The sequence below is a fragment of the Mirounga angustirostris genome, unplaced genomic scaffold (genome assembly GCF_029215605.1).
Source record: "Mirounga angustirostris isolate CCGP_5_RB_7025 unplaced genomic scaffold, mMirAng1.0.hap1 SCAF_12, whole genome shotgun sequence".
Taxonomy (NCBI): Eukaryota; Metazoa; Chordata; class Mammalia; order Carnivora; family Phocidae; genus Mirounga; species Mirounga angustirostris.
The window spans coordinates 17,333,680-17,359,724 of NW_026991720.1; the positions used below are offsets into that span (position 1 = coordinate 17,333,680).

Genomic DNA, 26,045 nt, shown 5'->3' on the forward strand with positions numbered 1-26,045 from the left:
CTGCACTCAGTGGGTAGTCGGCTTGAGATTCTCTCCCTCTGCCCCCTGCCTCTGCTCGCACACACTCTAATATCTTAAAAAAAAGAAGTGGGGTCCATCTAAGTGTTTAAATCTAGTTAAATACATGTTAAAGGGAACAGAGCATCTTCTATGATCATTGAACAAACCAGTTATTAGTCAACGGAAGGCACACATCTGGACAAAAAGCACTTAGAGTTACTGTGAAAATCTTTTGCGATGAGACACCAGCTATCACAGGACCCTGACGCAACACAGTAGATCAGATTGTTACTGCATTTTTTTTTTCCTTCTATGAGACCAGGGATTCTCAAAATGTCCCTGGCCTAGCCACATCACCGCCACCTGGGGACTTGATTGAGGTGCCCAGTCCGGGCCAACCGAATCCAAGCATGGGCTGAGCCCATCAGTCCATGTCGTAACAAACCCCCCGGGGCATTCTGATGCACACCTGAGGGGACCACTGTGAGCGACCATAAAGACAAAGAGTCTAAAAACCTGTAAATGGGAAGTCATCGAGGGTGGCTTCCTAGAGATGAAGTAAATGGAAGCCTTTAACACGGCAGACACAGCAAAAACGGACACCCAAGAAAATCTTACGATGAGCCTCAAAGTTACACTCTGGGCAAAAGAAGTGAAGGTAAGACGTCACAACGGCTCCAAAGATAAAACGCTGATGAGAAGGACCCTTGGTTATTAGGGTTTTTTCCCCTGCGGGATGTCCTGTCAACTGCCGTGGGTAGTATTTCCACAGGAGCCCAGGGTTAGGGTCCCCATGGGCGAACTGCTTGAGCCCTCCCCACGTCCTTTCCTTGAATCCCCCAGAGGGGTGAGGAGGCATGCAAGGAATTTGGGAAGAGAGGTCATGGGTCTTCTTGTCTTGTGCTTGGCACATTGCAGATCTCACTGCGATTGCTCCAGTCACTTAGCCGGGTCCCCGCTGGTTTCTGCCCCGCAATCCTACAGCAGGAGACAGCCACCCTCGGAGGCCAGTTCTGCTTTCTCAACCCCAGTGCCCTGTGCTGTCGTTACTGCTGTGAATATGGATCCTTCTCTGTGGTGCGGGCACCACTAGATCGGAAACAGCCACCTGCCTGTCACCTAACCATGGTCTGTGTAGGGTCAACTACCCTGCCCAAATACTAGCCCCATCATCACTCATCAGCCATAGGACATTTTTCTTCAAGGCTATTTCATTGAAATAATAATTAACTGATTGAGAATAAAATTTATCAGCAGCTTTTATAGCACCTGCCACTTGGTAGACATACACTGTATTCGTTCTGAACTACTCACGTCAAATCATTATACAGTCAAATAGGAGATAAGCTTTGTTTTCAGTAAATTGTGACTAAAGAATCGCTGTTAGGACCGTGGGGCTACACCTAAGTGTCACTGTACCCAAATGTTGGCCCCGTAGCGCTTTAAGTACTAGTGGGACCACAAACCCCAATCAGTGAAGTAAAGACAAACATCACAGTCACAACCACAACGATGCACTGAGGAATGCTGACCATGGGGTCAAGTGCAGGTCACTGAGCCACCGTGGCAGATACCAAAGCACAGCTGTCAATAGCCAGACAAAGGACTGTCTGGCCACCCTAGCAACTTCTATGCATTCAGCAGCTGCCGCAGCAAGGACAGTCTTATTTACAGTTTGGATAGAATGATGGGTCACACGTCTGGCAACATCCACAGTCACGGCATCTTATTACACAAAGGAAAATAACGCATAGACAATTCCTGATCCCTGGGTGCTGGTTTTGAGGATGATACTAGATAACTAGAATCTTTTTTTTTTTAAAGCAGCGATACTTTCCTAAGCTTTTAGTAACAAATCTGACAATGTATTACATTATCTGTAGGTCCCTGCCTGGCCTCTAATACTGTTCCGCGTGTTCGTGCACATCCCCCGTGGCTGGCTACCAAGTCTCTCTGTGGCCACTGCATGGGATTTGCTAGTCAGATCTGAATACTTTCAATAGGCTTGCAAGTACTCAGATCTATGCTACCTTTTTTTTTAAGATTTTATTTATTTATTTGGCAGAGAGAGACACCTAGAGAAGGAACACAAGCAGGGGGAGTGGGAGAGGGAGAAGGCTTCCCGCAGAGCAGGGAGCCCAATGCAGGCCTTGATCCCAGGAGTCCTGGGACCATGACCTGAGCCGAAAGCAGACACTTAACCGACTGAGCCACCCAGGCGCCCCAGATCTGTGCTACTTTTACCACTAAATTTTTTAATTAACATTTACTGCATGCAAGTTAGGAGCTAGGCATTGTGCAGAGGACTTTTTAACCACATGACCTTATCCAATCTTCACAATCATTGTTTTCAAAAAGGGAGACTAAGAAATGTTAAAGAACTTGCTCACAGTCAATAGCTCCCGAACGGTAAAATTTAGTTCTGATCTGAGTGCCCAAGCTCCTTCAAAGTAAGTGAAAATAAAAGGTGTTTTCCCCCCAGATATCCAAAACCAACCACAGAACACTGCCCTGATCCGCGGAGGAGACTGGGTGGCGCTCGTGCGGTCTTTCTCAACAGTAGGTCTCCAGAACGTACTTCACATGACCGAATCATTGTCCCCTCCCCCTGGCCCTGGGCACCTGCCATTCTTCTGCTCTCTACTTATGGCAGTCTATTTTAGATTCCACATATAAGTGGGACCATGCAGTATTTGACCTTTGTCTGGCTTAGTTCACTTAGCATGATGCTCTCAAGGTCTATTGATGTTGCAAATGGCACAATTTCCTTTTCCAAGGCTGAATAGGACCTCGTAGGTCTATAACCACAGGTTCTTTATCCATTTGTGTATCGACATTTAGGATGTTTCCTATCTCGGCTCCTGTGAATAACGCTGCAGGGAACATGGGAATGCAGATCAGATCTCTTTAAGATCTAGACTTCAACTCCTTTGGATATACACCCAGAAATAGGATTGCCGGTGTCTCAAGCACACCATAAAGGCGTACATCAGTGGTGTCTTTCCACAATGTCAGCTTTATTCAATCATAAAGCAAGGTTAACTATAATTGTCAAACAGGTTCAGGATTCCAAACTCAATGACCTATAACTTGGCTTCATACCTGTCACACAAAGTACAATACAAAGTCAACAACAAAGAAGATACAGGGAGGCCTAAGAAGTTAACACAGCAAACTCAAAGTCCGTCCGTGAGCAGGCAGCTGAGATGGGGACTCTGTCCAGTCCAGGTCAACGCTCAGCCCTGACTGCTAATTCTGTCTGAGCAGTGGAGGATCTTTATCATGGTCAAGACCTGTTGGGCAGAGCCTTAACGTGCAGCTGCCTTTTCAGTGCGGTCAGTCGTGGAAGAGTCCACGTCGAGAGTTTGACAATATGTTCTATCTGCTGCAAAAGTCATCCCTTCTTAAAGGAGTTTAATCAGTCTTGGGCCTTCGCAGGCCTCTTCTGGTTCTCATGATTACCAGCTCTCGGTTCTTCTAGGCTCTCTTGGCTTGGATGCTTTTACCAGCTCTGAGTGTCATCAGCCTGTGCAGGTTTTGGTGATAACTAGTCTTGGCTGCTACGCCCTTGGCTGCTTACGTCACTGCTTGACATGAGGGACTCCATCTTGCTCTCTACGGCTTGATTAGATGTTAATTCTAGTTTTAGTATTTTGAGAAACCTCCACATTGTTTTCCATAGTAGCCACACTAATTTACATGCCCACCAACAATTTGGACAACAAAAGCTCCCTTTTTTCCACTTCCTTACCAACACCTGTCCATTGTTTTTTTGATAATAGCCAACCTAACATATAGGAGGCAATAATTCATTGTGGTTCAGATTTGCATTTCCCTGAGGATTAGTGATATGGAACACAGTTTCATATTCCTGTTGGCCATTTGTAGGTCTTCTTGGAAAGCAAGGTCTTTTGGAAAGAAAAGGTCTCATTTTTTAAATTGAGTTACTTGGTTTGATTGCTACTGAGTTATAGGAGTTCGTTATAATAACTCCTTATCAGATAAATGGTCTGCACATATTTTCTCCCATTCCATATGTTGCCTTTTCATTTTGTTGACAACTTCCTTTGCTGTGCAGAAGCTTTTTAGTTTGATGTAATCCCACTTCATTTTTGCTTATGTTGCCTCTGCTGGACATGAAATCATTGTCCAGCCCAATTTCGGAAGCTTTTCCCTGTTTTTGTCTATGAGTTCTATTGTTTCAGGATTTACATTTAAGTCTTTAATCCATTTTGAATTGATTTTTCAATAAGGGTCCAATTTCATTATTTTTCCTGTGGATATCCAATTTTCCCCATACCCTTTAACAAAGAGACTTTTTCTTGAGTATTCTTGGCTCCTTTGTCAAATATTGACTGACTGTGGATGTGAGGGTTTAATACACTGGCTCTCTATTCTGCTCCATTGGTCTATATAATACTATGCCAATACCGTATTGCTGATTGCTATAGCTTTGCAATCTCTCTTAAAATCAGGGAGTGTGATACCTCCCGCTTTTTCTTACTCAAAACTGTTTGGCTGTCCAGGGTCTTTGGTGGCTCCAGGTCAATTTTGGCAGTGTTTTCCTATTTCTACAAAAAGATCATTGGGATTTTGTTAAGGATTGCATTGAGTCTATGTACTGCTTTGGGAAGCATGGTCCCCGTTTTACCAATATCAACTCTTCTAATCCATGAACATGAGAGGTCCTTCCATTTGTGTTAGTTCTTCTGTCAATTTTTTATAATTTTCAGTAGACAACTCTGTCACCTCCTTGGTTAAGTATCACATTCCTTTGGATACTATTGTAAATGGATTTGTTTTAATTTTCTCTTTGGAGAGTTGTTAACAAGTGTATAGAAATACAACTGATTTTTGTATCCAGGGACTTACTGAGTTTTAGGTCTAACAAGTTCTTTTAAGCATACCACAACACTATGAACCTGGAAACTGTCCTATACCTATGCTTATCAAAAAATTACTATTTAAGGGAGTTAGGATTTCAGGATATTTTGATGTTTTACCATTTTAACTGAGCATTTACTATGATCTGGGCATCATTCTAGGTATTTTTGTGGACTGCTATGTTTAATCTTCATAATAACCCTACAAAGTAGGACTATCATCATCCCTATTTTCAGATGAGAAAACTAAAGCTCAGAGAAGTTAAGTAACTTGACTATGGTCACACAGCCAGGGACTGTTAGAACCAGGGCTTCAACTCAGGCAGCCTGACTGACGTTTGCTCTCTATACCTTATTATTTTGCCTCTCCAACTTTCACTGAACCAACTCATGATATTTTAGTCTATTAACACAGCTTTTACCAAGTTCTTAAAAAGACACTTAGAAAACATTTTATGGATTTAGGATTTTAAACAATCAGGTAGAAAATATTATGTAACATGCACTGATCAATGACTTTTCATGGTGAAATCAAATTCTACAAAGACGACATTTAATTTTCAAGTTTGAGAAGCAGCAATATTTGAGTGTAAGATACACTTTTTTGGCAGTCTAAAAGATTAGGATACAGAACAAGAATCAGCAACCTACAGTCCGTAGGCCAAACCTGGCCCACCACCTGTTTTTGTAAATAAAGTTTTATTGGAACACAGCCGTACCTACTCACTTACATATATGGCTGCTTCCACACTCCGTTGGCAGAACAAGCAGTTGTAGAGCGTATACGGCTGACAAAGCCTAAAATATTTACTCTATGGTCCTTCGCTGAAAATGTCTGCCAACTCCTGTTATAGAGGTTTAGACGAGCTAGATTGAGAAACACCCTCCAGGTTTGGCCAGGACCTAGTTATAGCGTGATTAACAGAGTCATGAGAGAATGTAATGCGTTCGTTGAGGCAACTGAAAAGTCAAGCCCATAAGTAATGCACCTCTTTACAGCTGTGGGGAGACTGTTACAGTTAAGCATCCCCAGTGACTCACGCCTCCCAGCATGGGTGCCCTAGTGTAACCCCTCTACACACGGACTCTTGAGCTTGGCCATGTGACTTGCTGGGGCCGAATGGGACAAATGTGAAACAACAGAAGCTTAAACAGGTACCTCCTCATAGAGTTCTCAGCATGAGAAAGATTACTCTTCAGGAGAGGCCACATGGAGAACAGATGTATCCCACCCTACAGCTCCAGCTAACCGCCACACATGTGACTGAGGCCATCTTGGGCTGCCCACTTCCAGGCATATGAGTGACACCAGGTGAGACCAGCAAAACACCACCAGCTAAACCCAGTCCAAACTGCAAAACTATGAACAGTGGTGGTTTTAAGCCACTAGGTTCTGGGTGCTGGTTTTTTTGAGGGGTTTGTGGTTTTTTTTATGCAGAACAGATACCGGCCACGACACCCTAGCTGAAGGGCATCAGGACCAGTGGCCTCACCTGGGGATGAGAAAATAGGTCTGAATATCAAAGGGAAAGTGATCATACACCTACCACATGCAGGAAATACCAAATACCATTAAGGACCCAGGATTGCCTTTTCTTTCAACCTCTTGAAAGGAAGGAGAATAGATTAAAAGGCAAAAATCTTGGCCTTTCTGGTTAGGAAAGGTTAGGTGCTGTAAATAATAAACTCCCCTGTTTCTACAGAACCCTTACCCCCTTTCTGTCTTCCTAGACAGAAAAGGAATCGCTCACAGCCCTGCAGGGGTTTCTTTTTGCCTCCGGGAGGAGTCAAAGGCTAGCGGGGGGATTTATGGTAGGAGCCAGATACTTCTGCCAAATCAGGGGCTGTAAGGCAAAAAAACAAGCTGTGGTTCGAGCCGTGTGCGGGGGCGGGGGGGAGCTGGAAAAACAGGGCAGCTCAGAACAAAGGGGAGCCACAAGGCCTAAGACCCTCACCGGAGATTCCCACGCAAACTGCAGGGTGAGCCAGCGCTGGCTTGCTGCCCCAGCTGAAAGCCAGGAGGGCCCTCATCGCCGGCCAGAGAGGGGGGAGGGGGAGGGCAGAGGGGGGGGCTGACGCCTGCACCCGGGGCAGGAGCCTCTCACACTTCAGACTTTCACTTCTTGCAAGCACGCTCTCAACCCAGACCTGGGGAATCCTGTCAAAGCAGCCCTCTTGAGATCCATGCCAGCCTCCATGCACTGCCTCTGAGAACTCTAGAAGCTAAAAAATGCCTCTGATGCAGACACAAGAAGGGAGGAGAAAGCTGCAGGTCAGGAGCAGGAGGGACAAGGTCACGTGGGACATAACGAACAAAGGAGACAAAAAACGCCCACTACAGAAGTGGGGCCATTTCAGCTCAGAATGCATTTTAGGAAGGGAGGTAGTAAGGATAGTTCTCCAAACTGTGAGCTCATTCATTCCACCAACACGTATTTCCAGCCTAAAGGTGCCCGGCACCATTGTGGGCCCTGCAGACACAGCCGTGAACACTACAGACAGGACTCCTGCCCAGCTACGGCTTACAGCCAGGGGCTGGGGGGGGGGGGGGGGGGGGCTAGAAAAACAAAACAACAGTAACAAGAACACAAGGTCTACCCCTAATAAAATCATGACATGTCCTGATGTGTGCTGGAAGGAAAGAAGCAAACTGGCTGGGCGCCTGGGTGGCTCAGTTGGTTAAGCGACTGCCTTCGGCTCAGGTCATGATCCTGGAGTCCCGGGATCGAGTCCCGCATCGGGCTCCCTGCTCAGCAGGGAGTCTGCTTCTCCCTCTCCCACTCCCCGTTTGTGTTCCCTCGCTCGCTGTGTCTTTCTCTGTCAAATAAATAAAATCTTAAAAAAAAAAAAAAAAAAGAAGCAAACTGGCTGAGAACCCATTGGGGGGGGGGGGGCGCGCGGAGATGGGAGGGGGCCTCCTTGCTCCTGGGGGGCAAGCACCTGTGTCTTGCTCAGGTCTGTGCCCCTCCCGGTGTTGGTGCATTTGAATGAAGTGTTTTAGCTTCAGGTCAGCAAAGCTCCACGTGGTTAGACTTTTTCCACTTTTCACTCTATGGTCTTGTGTGATTCTGAGGCAGGCTAAGACATGGGGGCGGAGGTGGGGACCAGCACCATGGAGATCAGAGTAGGTGCTGAGCAGGCGCTCCAGGGGACTCGCCTGGTCCCCGCTAATGACCATGCAGGGACGGGGGAGCGATGCTCCAATGCCATCTCTGCACTAGAAACATTCACTAAACTAGAGCCAGCAGCAACTCCCCCCCCCCTCCCCAGAGCGCTCTAAATCATCCTAATGGGACCACACAGGAGACAGAAGCCCAGCTTTCTCTGTAGGGAGCTAATAATGCTTCCCCCAAAATAGGAACATGGTCCCTAGGCCTTATCACCCCAAGGAGGATGGGTTTCTAATATTTACTCCTCACACTAAGCAGAGAAGCACTGGAGATTTGCTTTTCATCTTTTTCTTACTCCCTCTTTTTTTCCTGAGTATGCCATTACATAATCCTATAGATCATCTCCATTCAGTAGCTAGGAATTTAAATCTTGTTTCGTGTCGTTATTAGCAATTCTTTTCATAATGATAATAATAAAAACCCCAATTGAAACCTGGACATCAGGCACCCAGTTGCCCCAAGCAAATGAACCGTTCGCTCAGAGGTATCACTGTGGTTTCATGGTGCAGAGGGAAATACAGGAATCCTTCTCTGAGGATAACCAGACCCAACACAAATGTTTTGGTTGTGTGACCTGGTGGATTATCTTTTAAACGTTTAAACTCGCTCATTTCAGAATATGCAAAGGGTAAGTCTTTAAAGGGCATCTTCCTGATTAAATCTAATACCTCTAGCCCAGAACTTTCATTTGAGTAAATCCCACTTCTTGAGATACTCACTCCTGAATGTCAAATACATGATTTAATATGCTTGCTAAATTATGGAGTGTTGAACAAAGGGAAAGGATCTATTTTTTTTTCTCTTGCCACCATTATTTATTTGGGTTAAAGATTGCCTTGTGCTTCCTGACATATGTTAAGAAAGAATTATGTTAGAGTTGTGTCATGTCATGAATCAACTTGACAATCTTTTCTGCCAAAACTTGCATCTCTACTTTTGGCGTCCCTCTCTTTGAAGTTGTCCTCTCTTTGCTAAGAAATAGAGGCTTTCATAAGCCTGTGGGCTAATTATGTCAAAGGGGAAGGTGGGGAAGCAGCCTCCAAATATAGGTTGATGGGCTGCATGAGGTTGAACTCACCCTGACCACTGCAGAGTAGCACTTCCTTCTTTCGCATTGTGTTATGTTCTCACCTGCACTCAATGAAAGACCGCAGTCCTGAGCCTTCAGATAAACTTGTACTCTACATGAACTTGTCCAGGTTTCTTGTGCTCACATTTGGCTGAGCTGAAATTGTTTCCCAGGATCCAGAAACACTTCTAACACCAATCGCCTAGTCCCTTGTATCCATAAGTAAATCCGTCCAACGAAAATTGAATTAAAAGGTCCTCATTGCTCACTCTGCTTCCTCCCCCAATGCTTAATCAGTCTAATAAGAGTCAGCTAAGACCACCGAAGCCTCCCCCAACTAACGCAGCAGCAAGGTGAGCCAGATTTAAACCAATGACCAATGGAGTCAAAAACATCGATGGGTGATCAGGCAAGAAGAAAAGCATGGAGAGCACAGATACAACACCAATTTTGCAATACAAAAGGGTCATGAAATGATTCAACGTGTTTAAAGACAATATTCTGAGAAAGCAGTTGTGCCGGGTTTTAGGAGATCTGAAAACATCCTGTTTCCAGTCCCAACAGTGAGGCTTCCAGGAGTATGGAGGCATGAACAAGAATACCGTGGAAGGAAGAGTTTTAGCCCAACCTGATATAGTCCTTCTGCATCCTGACTCCTAAGCCACATTTATCTCCTATTTGAGGAATCATTCCAAAAAGCCCACCACACCATCAACACAAGGCACCTGGGGTTCATTTGTTACCAAAGGAGTTGCACACAACCAGAAGAGTTTCAAACACAGATGCTCAGCATCAAAACAAGAACAAAAGCCAGGTCAGGGGTACAGGCAGTTAAGTCCAGGGCACCAGGAGCCCCACCACCCAGCCCCAGGGGAATGACTGCCAAATCCACACCTGTCCTGAAACCTCATTCGAACTCTGGGTCCTTCTCTCCAACTACCTTCTGCATCCAAAACTAAACTCACCAGCTTCACTGCCCACCCACATCCACAAAGAAAACATTTCTTTCCTTCCAAATATAAAGTGTATTATAATCAATTAACTGAACATATGCCACATCATTCTTTTAATCATGGAGATTTGAAACCCAAACTGGCTGGATTACACACGGTTTCATCCTCTCCTACTGTCATTTCTTCTATTAAAAAACCCTCCGTGGCCAAGCTGGACCCTCCATTCACACTACTGCCCCGTTACGAGTTGAATCAGGTCCCCAAAAAGAGATCTTGAAGTCCTAACCCCCAGTACCTCGGATTGTGACTTTCTTTGGAAATAGGATTGCAGATGCAATTAGTTCAGATGAGGTCATACTGGAGTAAAAATGGGCCCTTGATGTAATACAGCTGGTGTCCCTAGAGACTGTGAGGACAGAGATCGGAGTGACACAGCAGCAAGCCACAGAGCGCCAAGGACAGATGGCCACCACCTGAGGCTCAGAAGAGGCAAGGAGGGTTCTACCGAGAGTCTCAGAGAGCTCGTGGCCCCACAGATACCTTGATTTCTGACCTCTATCTCCAGACCCCTGAGACAATATATGTCCATTAAGGGATCTAGTGTGTGGTACTCTGTTAGCCCTGGGAAACGAACACAACCCTCCTTCCCTTCTAAAAACCTTCCCTTCATGGCTTCCTGTTCCCTCATTATTTCTAGTTCTGTTCTTTGGCCGGGCTCCTGAGGCCTGCACCTGCCCAGCCCATCCTCCCTTTAAAAATGTACCTCCCACCATTTCTTCCTGACTTCTCTGAACTACAACCTAGGCCGACCACTCCCATCTTCAAAGTCTTGCTACCCCTGTTGTCACTAAAATATCCTTTCCCTCCACCAAGTGTGTTTATTTCTGCCTTCCCTACCAGTCCATAGCCCCTTGAGAAATGGGCGAGGACTTATTTTCTTTTGAATCTCCCCTGAGCACACAAATACTCTAGAAGGACTGGTAGATTAACTGATCTAGTCACCTTGGCACATGCTTTATCCTTGACCTGGGATATTGGGCAGGCCGTAAGCTACAAGCCAGGGACCGCTGTTTTGCTTTTTGTGTCCCCGGTGCCTAGCCCAGTGTCTGACATTTCATAGACTTTCAAGAATTTTTTTTACTTAATCCATTTTAAAGATCAAGCCTCAGGTAGATCTATTCCGGGTCCATCCCAGGTAGAACAGCATCTGCCTTCTTTTAAAGGACTCACTAATGAAATACCTTGAAGTTCTTCAGACAAAAGTGGCTGGAGAGGGAAGGAAATGCCATTCTCTCTCTCTGGTAACCTCACTAATAGGTCATTAAAAGAGCCCCAGCCTGGAGCCCCAGGAAGCCTTATTAGTCCCCATGACCCATCAGGGAGGGCAGCCTTCCTCCCAATTATCAGGCTTACTATTTATTAATACATGACAGGGCTTCTTCTCCCAGCCCATTGTTACCTATGTTTCCAGAGCCCTTTGAAAGCATAAATAAATGATCGCTGGCTGGTCTCCTTTCCCCAGGATGTTGTCAATGCTGAGAATCCCGACAGTTTTCCCAGACGTGATTTGCCACAAATGCCTAGTGCTCCTGTCTTCTATTTACAGAGATACCTGAAAATCCAAGGTGCCAACTCCTTCCAACAGAGACAGACTAATGCTGTCCTAAGTCTGCAGGTCACAGAGCCGTGCTCCAGGCTTTTCAAAGAGCCCAAGGCTTGGCAGTGGAGAAGCCGTCAGCTCAGCAGGTCAGTCATTCAGATCCCCAAAACGCCAGACCCAGAGAGCCTGCAGGGGCCAGAGGGTGACTCTGGCCGGGGCCAAGCCCAGAGGAAGGTTACTGTTGTTCTGACGCCGCCTGTCGTTGCCCCTTTCCACCCCTCACCTCACCTCTTCTACCCACATTTCCCAAAACATTTGAATTAACCTCTGATAGTTATTCCCGTGGCCTAGATGTTGTCCCTCAAAATACAAAGCCCCTGGCCATCCGCTGGATGTTTAAAAGGTCTGGATGGGGAGGAGAGTCATAGTGGTGGGGGGGTGGAAGGGGTAGGGTCCAAACTCGGAAGGTAGTTAGAAGCCAAAGAAAGAAGAGGGCGTTCAGTTTCCAGTTCCACGTGAAAGGAGCTTGGGAGTCCCCACTCTGTCCTGGCAACAAGGAAAAAGCTGAACAGACTAAAAAACCAACAATTCTTCTTGGATTGGTTAGAGACATGAGGACACGGGGCAAACCACTGCCGCCGAGCCTGGAGAAGACAGACGGACACAGAGAGTCATGACTTACCAGAGCAGGAACCTCCGTGGGAACCCGTGTGGGGCAGGAAACCCTGAACGGTAATGGACAAACTGCTGGGGGCTCAGTGTGGACAAATCTGAGAGTTAAAAACTCCAGGCGGAATCCAATCATGGGAAACCCCCCAAATACTGGGAGGTTTACTTCTAGGAGCTCGACCAGATTCCCACAGTAAGTAAGTGAGGAAAAACTCCCTTGAGCTTCCAACAAGGGTAGGGGGGAGGAACCATTTTTCAGTACACCAGAGCATGCTGTTCTCAACAAGGCCTGCCCTCAGCTGAAACCAGTTAACCAGAGGCTAAGCTGGTGGGGAATTTCAGAGCCTAATTGACCTGGGGTAGAGAAATACCCAACTCCAGCTGGCTCTAGCCATCTCGTCCCACCTAAGGGAAGAGAAAAAACTAAGAAACACCTGTGAAGCTCACAGTGGCGAGGCAGACTCACTAAAAGCCTGAAACTATACAACACACCCCTCCCCACACCTCACCAACACATTACCAAAGACCTATTTACAGCAGTCCCTCTTACCTGATACATTATGTCCAGCTATCAAGAGAAAATTACAAGGCACACCAAAAGGTAAAAACACAATTTAAAGAGAGCCAACATCAGAACCAGAACCAGACAGGGATGTTGGAATTATCAGTTGAGAATTTAAACAACTATGACTAATATGCTAAGGGCTCTAGGGGCACCTGGGTGGCTCAGTCGGTTAAGCATCCGACTCTTAATTTCAGCTCAGGTCATGATCTCAGGGTTGTAGGATTGAGCCCCAAGTCAGGCTTCATGCTCAGCAGAGAGTCTACTTCTCTCTCTCTTTCTACCTCTGCGCCCCGCCCCACTCACACACAGGCACGTGCTCTCTAATAAATAAATCTTTTTAAAAATATATGCTAAGGGCTCTAAGGGATAAAGTAGACAGCATGCAGGAATCAATGGGCAATGTAAATAGAGAGATGAATATCCTAAGAACGGAAAAAAAAAATGCTAGCTTAAAAAACACTGTAACAGAAATGAAGAATGGCTTTGATGGGTTCATTAGCAGATTGGATGTGGCTGAGGAAAGACTCTCTGATCTAGAGGATATATCAGTATAATCCTCAAAGACCATAAAAAGGAGAACAAAGATGGGGGGGCCGGGGGGGGGAAGCAGAATACCCAAGTCTACGGAACAACTGCAAAAGGTATTATATATGCATAATATGGATATCAGAAGAAGAAAAAGAGGAAGAGAAGAAATATTTGAAACAATGACTATTTTCCCAAATTAATATTAAATACCAAGCCGCAGATCCAGGAAACTCAGAGATCACATGGGATAAATGCCACCAAAAAAGTACAGCTGGGCATATCATTTTTAAATTACAGGAAATGAACCATAAAGAAAAATTTTGGAAAAAGGCTAGAGGAAAAGAAACACCTTACCTACAAAGGAACAAAGATAAGAATAACATCTGATTTCTTCTCAGAAATGATGCAAGCAAGAAGAGAGTGAAGTGAGATATTTAAAATATTGAGAGAGAGAAAAAAAAAAGACCAAACTAGAATTCTGTACCCTAAGAAATTATCCTTCAAAACTGAAGGAGAAATAGACTCTCTCAAACAAACAAAAATTGAGGGAATTTGTTGGGGCGCCTGGGTGGTTCAGTGGATTAAGCGTCTGCCCTTGGCTCAGGTCATAATCTCTGGGTCTTGGGATCAAGCCCCGTGTCAGGTATCCTGCTCAGCAGGGAGTCTGCTTCTCTCTCCCTCTCCCTCTGCCCCTCCCCACTGCTCATTCTCTCTCTCTCTCTCAAAGAAATAAATAAAATCTTAAAAAAAAAAAATGAGGGAATTTGTTGCCAGTAGATCTGCCTTGCAAGAAATGTTGAAAGAAATTCTTTAGGAAGAAGGAAAATAATATAGGTCAGAAACTTGGATCTACATAAGAAAAAGAGCATTAAAGAAGGAATAAGTGAAGGCAAAATAATAACTTGCACTGTTTTATTCTTAATTGATCCAACAGATAAGTTTGTTCATAATAATAGCAACAATAAATTCAATTAGGTATACTTATGTATGTAAGTTATGTATATCTTATATGCGTATGTCTTTTTATACTTATGTATATATCTTGTATTTATTTGTGTATGCTTATGTATGATAGCAATGATAGGAGGAAACAATTAGGGTTATTTTGTTATTATAAGTTGCTCATACTACCCATGAATTGGCATAGTGCTATTTGAAAGTGGATTTGGATTAGTTGTAAATGTATATTATAAACTCTAGGGCAACCACTAAAAAGTTCAAAAAGAGAAAGTATAACTGATATGCTAAGAAAGGAGAGAAACTGGGGTCATATAAAATGCTCATTTAAAACTACACAAAGCAGAAAAGAGTGGAACACAAAAATAGTAACAAAGAACAGAAAACCGTAATGAATATGTTAGATATTAACCCAGATATATCAGTGATCACTTTGAATGTCAGTAGTCCAAATGCATTGATTAAAGGGCAGAGATTGTCCGAGTAGATCAAAAAACAAGATCCAACTATATGTTGTCTTCATGAAATCCACTTTAACTATAAAGACCCACATAGATTAAAAATAAATGGATGGAGAAAACTATACCATGCTAACACTAAGAACAAAGGAAGTGTAGATTATCAGAAAAGCTTATGATTGATCAAATGCACTTTTGAGTGAAGAAAGGAGACAAGATCAATTAAAGAATCAGAATTATATGAGGAGGGCAAATAAGGGACAGAATTTTGCGAGGGAACACATTTAGAAAGTGGGTATCTAGGCTTATGGTGGCTTGAAATGAGTTATTGAACTTATTCCGTAGGTATTTTTGCCAGTTCTCAGCAACTTTGTGACCCCAAATACTCAAAATACTGTGTACATTCCTAAAACAGAGTGAAGGAGTCCCACTCCCTGTCTAGGAAATGTAAAAATGTGAAATGCAGGATAAATCTGGCCTTGGGGATGTGTTGGAGTGAGCTGTAACAGCTGTAGGTGAACACCCACCGTCTCTTCAATTTCCCTCCCTGTCAGAGGTATCCTGGCTGTCCTCAGCCATGGGCTAGTCCTGGGCCTCCTTCACAAGGAGCCTGCTTTGATGAAGGCTCATGTTACATCATCAAATCATCTTACAATCCAGAAATGTTTGCATTTTAACTGAGCACCGAACAACCTTCCAGACTCAACTGTCTCTCTCTAAGGTAGCTGAAGTGTAGCAGGATGACTTATTTTCAATCATGCAGTTTTCTAGAAGTCTCAAAACTCCAGGCACTATGGCAAATGGGAGCAGAGAAAACTATGGAAGGAAGAATGTCCCTTTATTATTGGCACCCCAGTAGTAACAAGCACACCCACCACCCAGATCTTGGTTTCTAAATACCATTCTCCAACAAAAGGAAACAGGGCTCCTTGAAGAAGTAGTTGATTCCAGGTCTGGGCAAGAAAAACACTAGGTGATCCTGGGGCATCTTGTGATGCCAGAAAGTAAGGAAGTACTCACAAAGGATGAGGGCTTCCTGAAGGAGCATAGAAGCCAACCAATGAGTTCCCAATGACCAAAGCTGGAAGAAGTTGAACAATAAAAAAAAATAATATTTAACTGCAATCCATAGAATAAAGTAAACATGCATGAGTCTATTCTGACATTTAAAAATAATTGAATAAGTACACTTAGCAATAAGGCATAGCTCGTCCTTACAAAAATAAAATTTAATAAGCGTAGAAGGAAAGAAGGAATATAAAATCGCCATTAGAACTCCACAATAACAATTCCTGTGGGAAAAACAATCCACCAATGGCTGCTAAAATTAGTGATCGAGAGTTTGAGGAAAAGTGGAGTATTTATATATTATGATCTAAAAGCACCTTTCCCAAGATACATATTAATTGTAAAAGGAAACACAGTAACTTTACATTTAATCCCTTCAGACATACCTTAACTGAATGACAGAGGAAAAAGCACCAGTAATAAGAACTACTGATATCCTGTACCCCTGATATCAGATCAGGACCCCACACCTAGGACCTCATTTAAACTAAGTACCTCTTTAAAGGCCCTATCTCCAAGTACATTGGGGTTTAGGGTTTCAGCATATGAATTTGGAAGGGAGAACAATTCATAGCACTTGAGAACCTTGAGAACCACAATCTAATCATGAAAATACATTAGACAAACCCAAATCATCCATGAATCCACTTGTAAGTACTCTTCAAAAGTGTCAAAGTCATGAAAGACAGACGAACGAACTGTCATAGGTTGAAGGATATTAAGAGACATGACAATTAAATGCAACATGGGATCTGGGATTGAATCCTGTGACAGAAAAAGGACATGAATGGGGAAATGGATTAAATCTGAATAAAGTCTCCAGTTTAGTTACTATTATTGTATCAACGTTAATTTCTTGGTTTTGATCATTGTGCAATGGTGATATAAAATGTTAACATTACGGCAGCTGGGTGAAGGGTACACTGAAATGCTCTGTGCTGTTTTTACAACTTTACTCTAAAATTACTTCAAAATAAAAAGTTTTTTTTAAATGTCCCTTCAAATCACACCCCTCGCAATGTGGTGGGAGTAGAGAATAGACCCTCGAGCGTCTTCTCTTTTTTGTGGGGGGAAGGGCTGGGGAGACAACGCAGATAACTGCACAATTTCCCCACCACCCTCCCAGAAGTGACAGAGAGCAGGAGACAGGAAGATTCAAAGTGAAAGATTTTTAAAAGCCGGTTTCATGGAGGCAGATGTGGAGCATGGAATCTGCAATAAGAGAGATGGGGGCTGGCCTACTTCCAGCTCAGAGACCGATCATGAACCTTTATTTTAAGACTGTCAGCTGTGTGTGTCCACAAAAGAGAAAGAGAGGACTCTGTTTCCACACAAACAGCCCAGTGGACGACGACCACTGGCTGCTCACCCTCCCAGCTAGTTGATTCTGTGGCTCTGAGAGCCCCGAGGCTGATTATTGTAGGGATTAGCACCTGACAGCCTGCACAACCCAGATAATTCCTTTTATTTAGGACTATCCACAATAAAGTGGATGGCCAACCCCTCACCCCCCTCCCACTCTCCCGGCCATCTTTCAGCTTTGTGGTTCTAAGCATTTTTGTTCTCATTCATTTTGCAAAGGCTTTTTTTTTTTTTTTCTGAGTACCTACCTTGTTTAAGACATCAGTAAGCCCAGAAGATAGAAAATAACTCTTAGATAAGAATGGAGTTGGGGCGCCTGGGTGGCTCAGTTGGTTAAGCGACTGCCTTCGGCTCAGGTCATGATCCTGGAGTCCCGGGATCGAGTCCCGCATCGGGCTCCCTGCTCGGCAGGGAGTCTGCTTCTCCCTCTGACCCTCCCCCCTCTCATGTGCTCTCTCTCATTCTCTCTCTCAAATAAATAAATAAAATCTTAAAAAAAAAAAAAAAAGAATGGAGTGCTAACACATAGTAGGCTCACCAGAAAGAGTTTGCTGAATTGACTTCGATGCCTCCTGTGGATTACATCCAGAAAGCTTTTCTATACTTAGATTGTGATCTTTCTGGCCATAAGCTCTCCTATGCACAGTGGCCAGAAAAAAATATAAATTGCTGGGTCGAGGTGTAGCTACAAAGGTTTCTAAAGATGTACTCTTTAACATAGTTGACTCCTCTCTACAAGATGCACTGTGAACCCTGGATAAAAAATAAAAATAGAAATAATAATAATAATAATAATAGTGATCAGCTGTCATCGGGTGTTTACCATGTGCCATGTATGTAAAGCTCCCAACAACAACCCTAGTAGGTAGGAGCTAGTACAAGTTTGCAGATGGCTATTAAAGAAGAGGCTTAGACACAAGCCAAGCATCCAGACTGGAGTCCATGCTCTAAACCAGCGGGCTCCACTTCCCTTCCCATTCCTTAATTCTTTTTTTTTTTTTAAGATTTTATATATTTATCTGAGAGAGAGAGAGAGAGAGAGCATGAGAGGGGGGAGGGTCAGAGGGAGAAGCAGACTCCCCACTGAGCAGCGAGCCCGATGCGGGACTCGATCCTGGGACTCCAGGATCATGACCCGAGCCGAAGGCAGTCGCTTAACCAACTGAGCCACCCAGGCGCCCCCCATTCCTTAATTCTGCTCTAGCCTTACTGCGGGACTTCAGGCAAGTCTTTACAATCCCCTGGGCCCCTGCTTACCTGCCGATAATATGGGGATAATAATTCCATCTTGCCTACTTCAAAGAGTCAATTACACAAGCAACACAACGAAAGTTGAATATCTAGTAGATCACAATAGACAAAGGGGATCAAGAGTACACTTAATGTGATGAGCACTGAGAAATGTATATAATTGTTCAATCATTATACTGTACATGTGAAAATAATATAATACTGTATGTTAATTATACTTCAGTTAAAAAAAAAAGTTCTCTAAAATATCTAGGGCTCTGGGGCACATGGGTGGCTCAGCCAGTTAAGCATCTGACTCTTGATTTTGGCTCAGGTCATGATCTCAGCGTCGTGAGATCCAGCCCCAGATCCGACTCTGAGTTCAGCGGGGAGCCTGCTTCTCCCTCTGTCTGCTGCTCCCCCACCGCCAACAAATAAATAAATAAAATCTTAAAAAAAAAAAAAGAAGATACTTGAAATTTGTTTTAAATTAATGTGCTCATAAATAAGCCATGGGTTAAAGAAATTAAGTCTCATTAAAACAACAGATTAAAAAAAAAAGATATAAATCCACAAAATCTAATTCCTAAGCTGCAGTGAAGAAAACTGAGAGGCAGCCTATTTTTTCCCTTCAGGACTCCCAAAAGATTTGGCCATTTTAGGAACCAGGAAGCTCTGGAAGCAAGGATGGTGAAAGGTCTGAAAATAGGAAGACTGGCTGGAAATGAGTGTAGGAAGCACTTAGACCTCAGGGTGCCTTCCCTCAGCACAACCCAGTGACAGCCCCTCTGTGCATTTGCTGGAGAGTGAGGCAGGGGTCTCTGGTCCAGCACACACCAGGCATGGCTGAATCTTGTTGTTTTGTTTTGTTTTGTTTTGTTTTGTGTTAAGTAGGCTCCACACCTAGCACAGAGCCCAACACGAGACTCAAATCCACGACCCTGAGGTCAAGACCTGAGCCAAGAGTCCCGCATCGGGCTCCCTGCTCTTCTCCCTCTGACCCTCCCGACCCTCCCCCTTCTCATGCTCTCTCTCTGTCTCTCTCTCTCAAATAAATAAATAAAATCTTTAAGGGGCGCCTGGGTGGCTCAGTTGGTTAAGCGACTGTCTTCGGCTCAGGTCATGATCCCGGAGTCCTGGGATCGAGTCCCACATCGGGCTCCCTGCTCAGCGGGGAGTCTGCTTCTCCCTCTGACCCTATCCCCTCTCATGCTGTTTTTCTCTCTCTCTCTCAAATAAATAAAAAATTAAAAAAAAAAAAAAAAAGACCTGAGCCAAGATCAAGAGTCATAGGCCCAACCCACTGAGCATCCAGGTGCCCCATGGCTGAAGTTTTTAACCATCCTAATAAAAAGAGCAGACTCAGTGGGAACTTATCCTGAATAGCGACAATCTCCCCTCCCAACCTTCTTCCCTGACTTACTGTCAAACTGGCAGCCAGGTTTGTATGCTTCAGGTAAGACCTTCAGAGAGACTTCACTGCGGGATCTCAGGATTCTGAAATCCAGGGTCCCCCAGGATCTGGCCCAGCCAGACTCCTTACAGGGACACTCACAGTCCATAAGCCCTACCAATGGGCTCAAGGCTGCCAATCACTTTTTTCCCTATTGTGGTAAAATACATGTCTCATAAAACATGCCATCTCGACCATTTTTAATTTCACAGTTCAGTGGCATTAAGTACATTCACCATGTTGTGCAAGCACCACCACCATCTAGTTCCACAACTTTTCATCACCCCAAACAGAAACTCTGTACCCATTAAGCAATAACTCCCAGTCCACCTCCCTCCAGCCCCTGGTAACCTCCATTCAACTTTCTGTCTCCATGAATTGGCCCTACTCTAGATATTTCAGGTAAGTGGAATCATGCAATATTAGTTCTTTTGTGTTTGGCTCATGTCACTTAGTATAATACTTTCAAGATTCAATCACATGGTAGCATGTTATCAGAATTTCACTCCTTTTAAAGCTGGATAATATTCCCTTGTATGTTTAGATGTCATTTTGTTTATCCACGCTTCTGCTGACAGACACTGAGGTCGTTTCCACCTTTTGGGCCACTATGAATAATGCTGCTGTGAATACTGACAGCGCAAGTATCTGAGTCCCTCTCCTCAATTCTTTTGGGTATTCTCTATTCTCATCACTTTTTAATTCCTTGTCATCATGAAGTGACAAACCAGGGATCCCCCAACTATTAGAGGACAAGCATTTAGGATGAAAGACAGAACACGAACAGGAAAAAAAAATTCTGTTTTTCAACTTAGAGGAAACAAAGACTATACAGAGAGAAGAAAACAATGCAAAACAAAACAAAACAAAAAAATAATGTGTATCCTAAGATAAAAAGGAGATAACAGCATCTAGAAAATAAGAAGAGTATGCTTTAAAAATAAAACTTTCAGAACCAGAAAAGTTCTTTGTAAATAAATGTCTGAGATCTAGAAATAAAAAGCTCAATAAATACATGCGTTAAGAGTTGAGGAAAAAAAAGAGTTGAGGGAATCAGAAATCACTCAGGAAACAGAAATGAAGACAAAGAGGAGGAATAGAGAGGCACCTGAAGAGAACAGCTAGCGCCTGAACTAATAAAAGCTCTATAGATGAGAGAGAAAACAGAAAATAATAAAACTGTAAAGCAAAAATAATGATAAAATAATAATAACATAAGAGAAAATAACAAAATTATTATTATGCTCAGGAAGAGTTCCCCAAGTCCTTGCACACTATTGGTGGGATTGAAAACTGATCCAGCCACTATGGAGAAAAGCATGGAATCTCCTCTAAAATCAAAACTAGAACTACCATACTGTCCAGCAATCCTGCTGCTGGGTCTATCTCCAAAGGAGATGAAAACAGGGGACCAAGAGACATATGGGCTCCCATGCCCACCACAGCGCTACTCACAGCAGCCAAGATATGGAAACCACCTATGTGTCTGTCAACGGACGATTGGCTAAAGAAGAGGTGGTACATATACACAATGGAACACTACTCAGCCTTGAGAGAAGGAAATGCTGCCATGTGGGACAACATGGATGAGCCTTGAGGACATTATGCTAAGTGAGGTAAGTTAGAGAAAGACAAATACTGCATGGTATCACTTATATGTGGAATCTTTAAAAAACAAAAAACCAAACAAACCAATTGTAAAAGCAGAGTAAAATGGTGGTTCCCAGGGACTGAGGGGTGGGAGAATGGGAGCGATGTTCAAGGGTACAAACCAGCAACTAATAAATAATTAAGTCCTGGAGACCTTACACAGTACAGTGATTATAGACAACACAACTGTATTATAATCATTGATTTTGCTATGAGATTAGATCTTAATTGTTCCCAGTGGAAGAAGTGATCATTATGTGACATCACAGAGATGTTCACTAACATTACAATGGCAATCATACTGAAATATAAATGTATCAAATCAATCTGTTGTACACCTTAAACTTACACAATGTGGTATGTCAAATATATCTCAATTTAAAAAAAAAAAAGAAGGAGATATCCCAGAGCTAATACACATAAGAAAAGGCCCACCATGTGTCCAGCACACAGGATGAAAACTGGCCCATGCCAACATACATCATCATGGAACTTCGGAGCTCTGAGGACTAACAGAAGACCCTAGAAGCTTCCAGAGAGAGAAAAACAAAATCATGTATAAAGGGTCTAAAGTCAAGGTGACTTCTGACTTCTTCTCAGCACTTGGGAAGCCAGAAGACAATGGAGTAATGTCTTCAAAATGCTTAGCAACAAAGATTTCTGACCTAGAAATCTCTATTATTAAGTGCATCTGTAGTCCACACACCCAGACATGAGATTTCACTGTGGCAGCATTTTCCCCAAACTTCAAAAATTCATGTACTATCTTCATGACTTTTGCCTTAACCACAACGACTTCTACTATTTTTTTATTTTTTTTTTTCTTAAATGGTGTCATTTTTTTTTTTACTTAAAAATTTATGGAATTTGTTATGGAAAACCGGCTATCACTTGTGATGAATAAAAAGTAAATATGGAAATAAATTCAATCAAAACAATGATTTCAAGTTCTGACTGGTTCCCATTGGTTTCCGAGGGCTCAGCCTCGTGCCCTTCTCTGCTTGAGAAAGGAAGATTAGCAAGGGTAAGAAGGCTGTTGAAGACCTACACTGCCTGATAGGTCTTTTGATGTAATCAAAAGGATTGAAAGAGATTTGAAAGGTATGAGTCAACCTTCTATAATGCTACCTCGGTGCACCTCCTACACCCCCACGCCCCCAACCATTCCACCAGCATCTCATCTTGGAAATACTGCACTGCAAGGACACACAGAGGCCATGTCCCACTCGCTGGCAAGTCTCAGAGCTGACAAGGTGGCCTGTGTCTCCGTAGAGAAAAGCATGAAGGGCCTTGAGACCCCATCACGATCAACGGCTAAGATCAGACAAGAAGACTAAACCCTGTTTTGGTTTTAAAAACCTGTCTGTCTCTGCTCTTCAAAGCTCAGAAACCAAAGGGGGCCTTCCTGCAAAAGGGCAGGTCTCGTCTGTGAGCTCAAACCAGGTCTTGCTTTAACCAACCCCCCACCTGCATCTCCAAGTTTACTTATATCATCTTAATTTGCCATTTCACAACAGAGTGGCCTCTGCAGGCAGTCTCCTCCCCCCACCCCACCCCCGCAGGGTTGGGCTATGTGTGAATGGCAGCTTCATGGTCTTCTCCAGGCCTCAGGCAACGTTTGTGGTTTTCCTCTGTGTTAACACAACCACTGAGGCTGGTCTCCAGAGACACAAAGACTTGCTGGTCCCCGACTGAGATGGGCAGCTTCATAACTACGTAGGCTAAGTGTGCTTAGCACACTCTCTGGCAAGGCCAAGCCAGGTCTCAGACTCCAAGACTCTGTGTGGCCAGCACTGTCTACTGTCCATGACCCATTCCAGCCATGAGACAAGTAGGAGCAAGGTCGAGTAGTCAGTGACCAAGCAGAAGTTCTAGCAGTTGTAGCTATATTAAGTCAACAAGAAACCAAAACATTACTCCTGGCCTGACTAATAACAATAACCACCTCAGCTCAGGATTATACTTTGCAGGCCCATGAGGAGTGTGACCCCTAGTGCCCCCTTTCATCTGGATTTTTTTCTGTAAATGTTGGAGAAGCCCAGAGTTCCTCCTTAGACAGTCTCTCATTTTTTCCATTTACCCTCTCTCCCTTGTCATATCGTCCAGGCTCATGGTTCAAATAAAATCTATATGCCGATGGCTCCCACATTCATATCTGCATACCAGAACTTCTCACCTGACATCCAGACTTGCATATTCCCATGCTTACTCGATACTTCCATTTAGAATTTTTATAGGCATCTCAAACACAGCATATCCCAAATTGAGTTCCTCGTGTTCCCCCAAAGAACCGTCTCCCCTCCGGTCTTCCCATCTCAATAAATGGCCACCCCTTGGTTCCATTTGCTAACCTTGCAGTTAGCTTTGAGGGTTTTTTTTGCTCTCACACTCTCTCCACCATCTTGTGAGTTCTACCTCCAAAATATGTCCAGAGTGTGACCACTTCTTACCACCCGCACTGCTCTCACTCTGGTCCCTGTGGTTATAGCAGTGGCCTCTGTTCCTGCCCTAACCCCAGTCTATTTCAGTGCAGTGGTCCTAGTTCTCCTGTAAGACAGACCACATCACTCCTGTGGCTTCCATCCCCCTAGAAGGAGAAGACAAATCTTCACCATGACAATCCCATACAATCTGCCCTCTTACCTCTATGACTTCTTCTCCTCCCCCTCTCCTCCTTTTCACTTGGCTCCAGCCACATTGGCTTCCTCACTGTTTGTGAAATAAACCAGGTATGTTTCTACTCAGGGCCTTTGCACCTGCTGTTCCCTTGGCCTGGAAAACTCTTTCCCCAGATAGTCACATGCTGGCTCCTTCACCTCCTTCAAGCCTTTATTCAAAAGTGACACATCAGTAAGGCTTTTCCTTGCCACCTATTATGGGCTGAATTGTGCCCCCACCACCCCACCCTCACCCCAACAAATTCATATGCTGAAGTCCTAACTAACCCCCAGGAGCTCAGAATGTGACTGTATTTGGAGATAGGGTCTTTAAAGAGGTAATTAAGTTTAAATGAGGTCATTCGGGTAGGCTCTACTCCAATAGGACTGGTGTGCCTAGAAGAGGAGGAGATTGGCCCAGAGGGAAGACCATGAGAAGACACAGGGAGAAGTTCCCCATCTACAAGCAAGGAGAGAGACCTCAGAGAAAACCCCTCTGCCAACACCCTGACCTCAGACTTCTAGCCTCCAGAATTGTGAGGAAATAAATTTCTGCTATTTAAGCTTCCCAGTCTGTGGTACTTTATTACAACAGCCTGAGCAAACTAATACATCACCCCATCTACAATGCCCAGTGCCCTCCTCCAACACTGCATATTCATATTCCCCTTCTGTGCTTTCTTCCTTTCTCTCTAGCATTTGCCACTGTTAAATATGCTATAGATCTTTCTTATTTCATTTATTATCTGTTTTCACATTAGAATGTGGTTACCTCCAGGAAGATAGAGATTTTTATCTGTTTTTCTCCCCAGAAGTAGAATGGAGCCCAGCGCATAGTAGGCACTCTGTAATCATTAGCTGAATTCTCCAATTTTCCTGCTCCCTGCACCCTGTGAATGTGAGCTTGTGTTTGCATGCAGAATCATGGGGGGCAAGGGAGGGCTGGGCCACCCTGTGGTTGGCCCCACAGCTATGCATTCTTCAAGGTTTGAGGAGTACCCACTCTCTAGAAGATGGACATTTTAAATTCAACATTGAAGTAGACAGTGGCCATAATTTGGTCAGGAAGATGGGAGTATATCAAGCAATTATTGATACAGACACAAACAGCTTGGTCTCTGGTTCTAATGGGAACCAAAAACCTTGATGGAGAGCTTACTACACTGTGCCACACACTAGGCTGCATGCTTGACTTCCTCTTAATCCCCCCAATCACTTAGGGAAGCAAATCTTATTCTTATTATTCCCTTTTACACAGGAGGCACCAGGCTTATAGAGGAAGGTTGAGTCGCTTGATCAAGGTCACCTATCGACAAAATGGCCACACATTAAGCTGGAGTCCATCTGGTGTCAAAGCCTATGCTCTTAACCACTATTCCCGAAAGATGTAACTGAGTCTTTGGGGTCTTACATCAATCCAGGGTAGCCAACCCTCTGGGCTGCCCTTGGGTATTCTGCTTTGATGGACTCTTTTGACCTTCCCCACCCAACAAGGAGAAGATCCAGCTGAGCTTCAACTCCAGTAACATAGCCTCTCCTACTCAGCAGCCTCCACGCTCTGCCCCACCACCAGGCTGGGTGAGCAGCATTGCTGCTGCCAGTCCTCATTCCCCAGCAGGCAAGGGCCAGTGAGTCTAGAACAGCCATCAGAATCTAGAATAGCCATCTCATCCCAAGGGTGTGCTGGCACTGAGAGCCAACAGCAGGCCCCAGTGGAGACTGACTGAGGTCAGGAGCAGATATATTCACAGGATTTCACAGTGGCTCTGGGGT

General features: G+C 44.1%; 1 long non-coding RNA gene across 1 annotated transcript in view; it reads right to left on the minus strand.

Annotated features, from left to right (window-relative positions):
- LOC135362057 (uncharacterized) overlaps nt 1–26,045 on the minus strand; it is a 161,989-nt gene that overhangs the window by 19,894 nt on the left and 116,050 nt on the right. The gene's annotated exons all lie outside the window — the stretch shown is intronic.